At 49.3% G+C, this 8,153-nt stretch overlaps 1 protein-coding gene across 2 annotated transcripts in view; it reads left to right on the top strand.

The window, feature by feature from the left end:
• Positions 1-561: 561 nt before the first annotated feature.
• FBXW7 (F-box and WD repeat domain containing 7) overlaps positions 562-8,153 on the top strand; it is a 187,195-nt gene continuing 179,603 nt past the window's right edge. Inside the window, exon 1 of one of the 2 annotated variants that reach the window (XM_052777225.1) lies at positions 562-1,130. The gene's annotated coding sequence lies outside the window, so the exon portion shown is untranslated. The remainder of the gene's footprint in view (positions 1,131-8,153) is intronic. The other variant, XM_052777216.1, reaches the window with a different exon arrangement.

Raw genomic sequence — 8,153 nt, 5'->3', positions numbered from 1 at the left:
TCCCCGCCGCCGGGGCGGGGGCACGCGCACGTGCGGGCGGGCAACGGCTGCGCGCCGTCCCCGCGCCCCTGACGTCACGGGGAGGGGGTGGGGTGGGGGTTGAGCGAGCGTTGGCCATCCCCCTTCCCAGGCTGAGCTCACAAGCTGCCCCGCCCCGCGCCGCGGGAGGGGGCGGGGCGCGCCGAGGTCGCCAACCGCGGCTGCGCGCGGGGCGGTGCAGGGCGGGCCCCGCCCCGCCGCGTGATACCGCCCCCTTGTCCCGGTCTGAACCGTGCAGCCGCGGCGGTACCTGCTCGGCTCCACCTTGCCCTCCTTCGGCGTCATCGTCCCGCGCCGGCACGGGGGCGGGGCGGGGCCTGTTGCTGGGATACGGCTGTCATCCGCGCGCGCCGCCGCCGCCGCGCTCGCTCTCTCGCCCGCCCGCCCTCCCCGCCCCCTCCCGGCGCCGCAGGAAACGAGCGGATCCTGGGGCACTGCTGCCCGCCGCCCCCCCCCCCCCCCCCCCGGCCCGCGCCCGGCCCCCCGGCCCGGCCCTGCCCCGCCGCGCCGCCCAGCGCCCCGCGCCGCCGCTCCCACATGCCGGAGAGCGGAGCGGCCGCGGCGCCGAGCCCCGCCGCCCGGCTGCCCCGCGCCGCCCGGCTGGGGCCCTAGCGGTTCCCCCCTTCTCCCCCCCCAACCCCCCCCGCCGCTGGAGCCGGGGCCCGGCGGCGCCCGCGGTGCATGAGAGGGAGAGCGGGACGGGGGCCGCGGCCCGAGCCACTCGCCTCCCGGCCGGCGGCGGCGCAGGGACCGGCCCGGGGGGCAGCGAGGGGCGGCGAGGCGGCGGCTCCATGTGAGAGGACGCGGCGGCGCACCTGAGCCGCCGGGACAGCCGCAGCCGGGGCGGGGGGAGCGGGCCCGGGGCCCGGCCCCGAGGACCACCTGCCCGCAGCCCGCCCGGGGTGGGGGGGGCTGGACCCGCCTGCCCCCCTGAAGCCGCCCGGCCCCCCGCGGCAGCCCCGGGGCAGGGGGCAGCGGGCCCCCTCCCGCCGGGGGAGGGGGGCTCCGCCTCGCCGCCGGCATCGCCCCGCCGGCGGGAAGGCGTATGCGCCGGGAGCGGAGGGAGAGCCCAGCGGAGCCCGCCCCGAAAAGTGAGTGTGAGCGGGAGGAGCCGCCGGGGGAGGGGGGCTGGGTGCCCCGGGGCCGCCGCCGGCGGAGCACGCGGGGGCCGGGCCGGGGCGGGGGGCGCGGCGCCGCCGCTTCCCATGCGGCTCACGTTGCCGGCGGCGCACGGTCTGGTGCCCGGCGGGCGGGCGAGCGGCTCCCGCCCGCCGCAGGCTGAGGAGACGGGGGAAGCTGCGCCGCCGCCACGGCGGCCCCCGGGAAGGGCTGAGGTCTCCTCCGCAGCTTCTGCCGCCCCCTTTGTACCCGCCGCGGCGCGGGCCGGGAGCGCCGGCCCCTGCGAACAAAGGCGGCGGGCGGCTAAAGGGCTCGGGACCCGCTCCCTCCCCGGGGCCCGTCAGAGCCGAGCGGAACCGCCGGGGCGGAAAGTTGTGCAAGGCTGGGAGCGACGGGCACGGCCGCCGTGCCGTAAGCCGGGAGGTTTTCAAACCGCCCCCCAGCCCCGTGTGGTTTTGGGGTTTTTTTTTCTTTTTTTTTTTTTTTCCTTTAAAGGGTCGAGTGGCTCCTAATAGACCCTGTGGCTGCCTCCTGCCTGCTCTTTTGCGTAACACTTGGGTGGAAAATGCTGCTGGCGTTGTCACAGGAAAACGTTATTAAGGAGTTGCTTTTTCACGTAAAGCATTTTTTAATGCAGTTTAAAAGCCAGAAGTAGCGTTGGCTCTTCCTGTTTATCGGAGAAGTTGCTTCTTCACGAAGCACGGGCAAGTGCTCTTGCTCTCGCTCTAAACCTTACTCTGAGGCTGGGGAACGATGGGTCTTGTTGGGAATGGGACTCTGTTTGCTTGGGGTTTGTTTTGCTTTGCTTTTTAGCATTTCTGCAGCGTGCAGAATTTCCCTCTGAGCCAAAACTACAGCAAAACTTAGATTGTATTTAATAGAATATCTTAACTTGCTCTTAACTGAAGAAAAATACCGCAGTAGTTAGTCAGGGAAGGAGCACGTATGTCTGTCAGTGTTAACTTGTACTATTCAGGAGTTAAATTTATACGACAGTTCATATATGAAGAGAATGCACTAAAAAGTGAAGAGTGTAGGTTGAATGTTTTTTATTTGATGAGGCAGTGTTCAGACATAGATCCAGAAATCGTAACTCTGTGTGAAAACTGTTGTCTGCATGAGTCCTCTCCACGTCTCCCTGGAAGGAGTCTAGAAAGACTTTGAAGGGTAAGCTTATAGAATTTCCCTGGTTCTTCATTAAAAGAAGAATAAACAGCTTGTGAACATCCTGTGGGTCAGTTGCTAGGGTCCTGCTCTTCTGTGTTTTCTTTACCAGATGGAATTGAAAGTAGAGAAAAATCAAATGCCGCAGAAACATATAGTGGCTGAAGGTCTACAATACATGCATGTGAACGGGAAGCCATACTCCAGAATTCCAGCAATGTGTGCTCGCTCTGTGCTTTAGTTTGCTTGTGCTACGCATTTGACAGTACGTACAGTCTGTTTCCCAACTATGTACTTGTCTGCTCTACGGAGGAAGAGACAGCCTGTGAAAACTCAGGGGAAAACCTAGACATCGGTAAGAAGTTCAAAGGTAGACGGGGTACCTGATGTTTTGCAGTTTCTTTTTGAGACCAAGTATGCTGACAGGTGAAAAGACTTTTTTTAGACCAAAATATCTCTGTATCTTAAGCTCCCTGTCATCGCTGCTGTTTTAAAAAGGGGCGTAAAAGAAGTTGAACTCTCCATTCAGTTCACTCTGCTTTTCTTGGCCCTGGAACTAGGAGTTCAGGAAAGGAAGTTGCATTCTCTTCAGGCCGTAGTGTTAAGGAGATGGTCAATGCTGTGCTGTATTTAATATCTACAGGAGCTAAAAGGCACTGTGTCCTTTTTTTGATATGTGATTACACTTGCTTTTATGTCACTTCCTGGTTCCAAACTCAAATCTGCCCTTTCCCACTCCGTCGTCATCCAGTTGTTAATGGCAGCCTGGTTCTGCCTCTCGATGGCACTTACACATTCTTGTTGGTGTTCCAGGTTCATAAATATCTCGAGGACATACATCGCTTTATATTATTCAAATGATTTTTGTCAAGGCTTAAGTTTTTCCTCTTATTGCAGCTTAGATCTAATCAATGTAGTTCCTGTGTTCAAGCTGCATAATTTACTATTACAGTGGTGTCTGGAAACAGAAATGTTTGTCAGAAGGTATGTAAATTTAATTTGTGTTAACTGTTAGAGAAGCTTGTATAATAAGTAGCTTTTTAGTTTAGGGAAAGAAATCATTTTTATCTTTAGAGTCTTAGACTGACAAATTAACTTTACTTCCCCTCATTATGTACGCACGCGGTACTTTGCAAAAGTTTTGTTAATTACTTCAACGGAATTTGTTGTCTCTGAATCCGTAAAAGAAAGGAATGGGGTGTGATGATTTAGGCCTGGCATTGTTATCAGAGAGGAATGCTATTCTTCTGTGTCTTTAAAGTAAACTAAGTTAGTTAAGTATCTTTTGGTCAGCATGTTTTGAATTCAGGCTGTATTTAATGAACATGTTTAATCTTCTGGATCTTTTCCTGAAGAACACATGCTTGTTTATGTTATGTACATTACATTTGAAATACAAGTAACATAAAGACCATATCTGCAGAGCTGCTTCAGCCTTCTCTTATGCGGACTGTGTGTATCAGGTAATTCTTGAAAGAGATGATGAGGATTATGTGTAATCGCTCTTGAAAATGCTCTTCCGTGACAGAAAGTATTGTGATGTAGTGAATTTGTGGAAACTGATGGATGGTTCTGTACTGAAATGCTCCATGTATTCACAGGATAGACAAAATCTGTTTACCAGGATCACTTCTACGGACTTTAAGATAGTCTCTTGAGACAGCAAAGGCTACAAAGACTTTAAATATTTGTCTGATGAAGACCTAGAACCATGTAAGCACAGAAGTTAACTTATTGTTAACAAGCTGCTTGGTCTTGCTTTGTGATGGTATGGCCACTGCTTATTGCACAGGCTGTTCTGGCTTAAATCAAAGGTCAGTTTAGCCCAGTATCCCGTGCCTTTCCGTGGTCACCAGCGGATGTCTGTGAAAGACTGTAGGCAGCACTATGTGCTTACAAGTCCCTGTCCCAGAACACCCTTCTGGTAGCTATCAGTGTGTGCTTTAGGGCCGTGTCATTTCTCTGTGTTTGGCAACCTTTAGTGGCTTCCTTTTGGGTGAACATGTTTGGTGGCTTCGAAGGAAGAGTGGGCAATTCACTGCTTAGTGACTTGTTTTGAATGTATTGAGTCATCAGCTGTGTTTAATACCTTCTAATTTCTGTGTGCGGAGTGAGTAAGAATACTGTCCACTTCTCACCTGTCACAGTTTCACTTCATTTCAATAGGAAATGAAACATGGTTCTCCAGCTTTCACTTCATATAGATTATGGGTGAAATAATAAAGTAATCATTTTTTAGCTCCATTCTCTGATCAGCTGTAATCAGTAAATATACATCACGGCTTGATTAGGTGCTTACTTAAATATTAAAGTACGCATTTGCTTTTCTCGTTTGAGAGCTTTGCATATGCAAGACTTTTTTGGCTGTAATGAATGCGAGAGGCATTGCAGCTCACTTATGAAGGAACATTTCTTGGGCAGGGGGAGGGAATGCAAACAATTATTGTGTTGCAATGCTGTGAATCCTGCCTAGTGCTTTCCACCAATAGTTCTGATCACCCTCTCCAGTGTTCATCCGCTATCAATGCATACATTGCAGTTAAGTGTTTTCTAATAGATCCTTGCCCTTTTTTGTCAATAATGTGGATATGATTTATGTCTGTAAGCACTTCCACTTGCAGCCCATATTCCTGAAGTTTATGCTTAAAAAAGTCTAATAACTGTGTGTGTAGGTTTTGTTTTGTTTTTTCTCTATATTTACTTTGAAATAGCAGATTTCTTTTCAGAGCTTGATCAAAATAATTTAAATTTGGAAACATAATGCATGTATATTGTATTATAATTTAGTTTGTAAGGTCAAGTACTTCAAAAGTAAGGAATGTCAGAATAAAAAGGAATTACTGCATTCAATCTTGTTCGTGCTCACAGTGACAAAAACTATGTTGTCATCTTTTCAAGACTGCTCACCTTTGCAGAATAGACAGGTCTTTATTATTCAGTAGCTCTTCAATATTTTGTTTTCTCAGTATTTTCTGAAACAACTGCAGTTATTCTTACAAGGGCAAAACAATGTATTTTTTCCATAATTTCATGTGGATATACCAGCAGACGTCTTTTCCCATTTGCTGGGGCAACTGAAGATGTTACCATTGGCTAGTGAATACAGCACCCACAGCTTGGCTGGAAAGAGGAAGTGTGTGAAATAGTCCTTATTGTCCAAAACTAGCTTGCTTAGCTCAGATAAGCTTTGCCTGCATCTTGAGCCAAGACGGTTGGCTTTGCGCTGGAGGATGAGGAGTGTTGGTGTGTGCTGTTTTGTTGGTACAATTCTGATGTGATGGTTTCAGCAGGTGCATGCTCACAAGTAGCTACAAGAGCAAGATTTGCTCTCAAACAGCTCTTTTTTTCCCCACTCCTAAATCCCTCCAACTTGATCAGTGGTGGCTGTTGCACTACAAACTAGTAAAATTTGTCTAGTTTTTTGACCAACCACAAATAGGGCCCTAAAGTGGAGAAGCATGTTTTAATTGTATGTGCTGGTTTTGGTTTTGTCTGTAATTTAGAGTTGTACCAGTACAATACACTTTGCAATGCTATTCACCTCAGATTCTATCTAAAAAAAGAAAAGCAATTTCCCTTTAATAGTCTCACAAAAGGTTGAGAATGCTGTTTGGATTTTGTAACCCAAATACATTGTTATGATACCGATTAACATTTCGATGTGCCCTAGATGTCACGTGGGCATGTGGTCATTGGGATGTTGCAGGGGGAAGGTAATGTGTTTCTTGAAATTGCTTGGTCTGTGTTTCTGGTCACACAAGACTGCTTTCTAGCAGCTACAGTATCAGGGAAGCCTATAGTAGGTAGTGGATGGCTAAGCTGGTCCAGGTGCATTTAGTTTGTCTTGTGACCTGAAATTGGATGGCTGCTTACAGTGGAGGGACAGCTTTGAGGGAGTTAAGTAATGCTTCCTGTTTAAAGACCGTCTACTATAAGTTGTCCAAAATGTGAATGTTTTGAAGTGCTTGCTTTCTTGAAAACCTTTCAGTAATATGGATGGCTTGAGCTGCCTGTTGCTTCTCTGTGGAGAAGCAGCACTGAGAAGTCTAGGAGCTCTTCAGTGCAGGCAGGCTGAGGTGAGGTGTACTCAGAGGGCAGGGTGTACTGCTGAAGCAACACTTTCCAAGCACAAGATTTGCCTCTACCAAGGCAGGAGAGCTGCCCACAGGTGGAGCTGAGAGGTGTGCGTGTGCTGTGGTGAGACCTGGCCTTGTGGAGCTGGAGCTGTGGAGAAGGGGACACTGAGGGAGGAGGAGTTGCAATAGTTACCCCTAAAGTCTTCATAAACCTCGATTGATGAGTCTTGCCACTGCAGTATCCTGGGTCATAATCATGGATTCATTCTTTCCCTTCCCTGGTCTCCCTCTTTACACATGGGTCTCTATTTGAAAATTAGAAACCTGAACTTATTCTGGGATAATAGTTATGCTTGTTCCTATGCTCCCTTCTCCAGTTCCTCAGCCTTTTGGTCTGATGTCAAAGCTTTTCATTCTCCCTCTTCAGCACTTTTTCCTTTAGAAATGTTGCTCTGGGTGGCTAGGAACGTGGGAGGAGACCTTGACATGATACAGGTTACCAGAGACTTCCCCTGTGTGTTCCCTTGCCGGGATTATCAAACAGCTTAAGGGTGGTGGTGGAGAACTGACTGCACATGGAGTGTTGGGGGCTCTTTTTGATGGATTGAAGTACTCCCAAACTTGGTCACGCAGACTCAGGGTTACTTAGCTGTGGCTTTGTGTTGTTGTAAGTTGTGGCAATTGCTTTGAATTTCTGAAGGGCAGGAACTGCAAACCCAGGGTGTGTGCTGTTGACAGTATCTGCTTGACTCTGCCCTCTTTGACAGCATAATGTCCTTGGTGCACACAGTGGCTCTGTGTTCTTGCAGGTGCTGGTGAATACTTCTGGAGCACATGTTTTTCAGGATAAAGTCTATCATGTTTTCTTTAAGGTGAAACTTTATGTTTAGATCTGCTGTAGCATGCAGGATCTGCCTACACTCGCAGGGAGTTTGCTGTATTACAAACTGCATGTGAAAGGATGTTGTTCTCTTCATGTAAAATATGTGATATGCTTTATAGGATAGAACGTGTGTCCTTATATATCTGCAGGAAAGAAAACAGTCACAATGTTTTCAGAAGTGAACAGGCTACTGCAGGACAAGCTACTTGTCTTACTACATGATTGACAAGCCCAAAACGCCTTAAGCCAAAGCCAGTGGGGAAGAAAAGGTTTCAAGCTTTTTCCCAACTTCCCTTTTTAGGAGGGTAAACTGCTCAGTATGTTCCCTGGCGAGTGCAAGCCTTTCAGCATTGTAGCATAGTTCATGCCTGCGAAGTTGCTCACTAGCTATTGCAGTAGCTGCAAAATCTAGCATTTCTTTGCTAGACCTGACAGTAGTGGGTACATGCTTTTGTTGACTTCTCCGTTGCCTAATAAGGTTAGTTTTTAAAAGAGTATTTTCTTCAGTGTTCAAGGCCATAACCACTTAGTAATGATAACCAAAACTACAACTGTGGATTCAGGCCTCTGAAGAAATGTTACTCATCTTTTGTGGCAAGTGTGGTCCCACGTAGCTTAGCATGGTTTTGAATCTCTGTTGATGACAGGATGTCTACACCTTTGCTTTACCAAATGCTGTGTCTTTGCTAAGCAGTCTTACTTGTGGCCCTGAGCTTGGGTCAGGTGGTCAGTAAACCTGCAGTTTGCCGGGAGCGCCTACATCTCTTGCTGTTTATATCTTGTCATTTTGTTTTAATTCATGCAATGATGCTCAAAGCAAGAGATCATCTAGCGCAATAGAAAAGAGCCCTGAAACTGCGATCCTGGAGATA

Source organism: Harpia harpyja, chromosome 2, assembly GCF_026419915.1.
Source record: "Harpia harpyja isolate bHarHar1 chromosome 2, bHarHar1 primary haplotype, whole genome shotgun sequence".
NCBI lineage: Eukaryota > Metazoa > Chordata > Aves > Accipitriformes > Accipitridae > Harpia > Harpia harpyja.
Note: the sequence above shows the minus strand (reverse complement) of the source record. Positions and strands in the feature narration are given on the sequence as shown.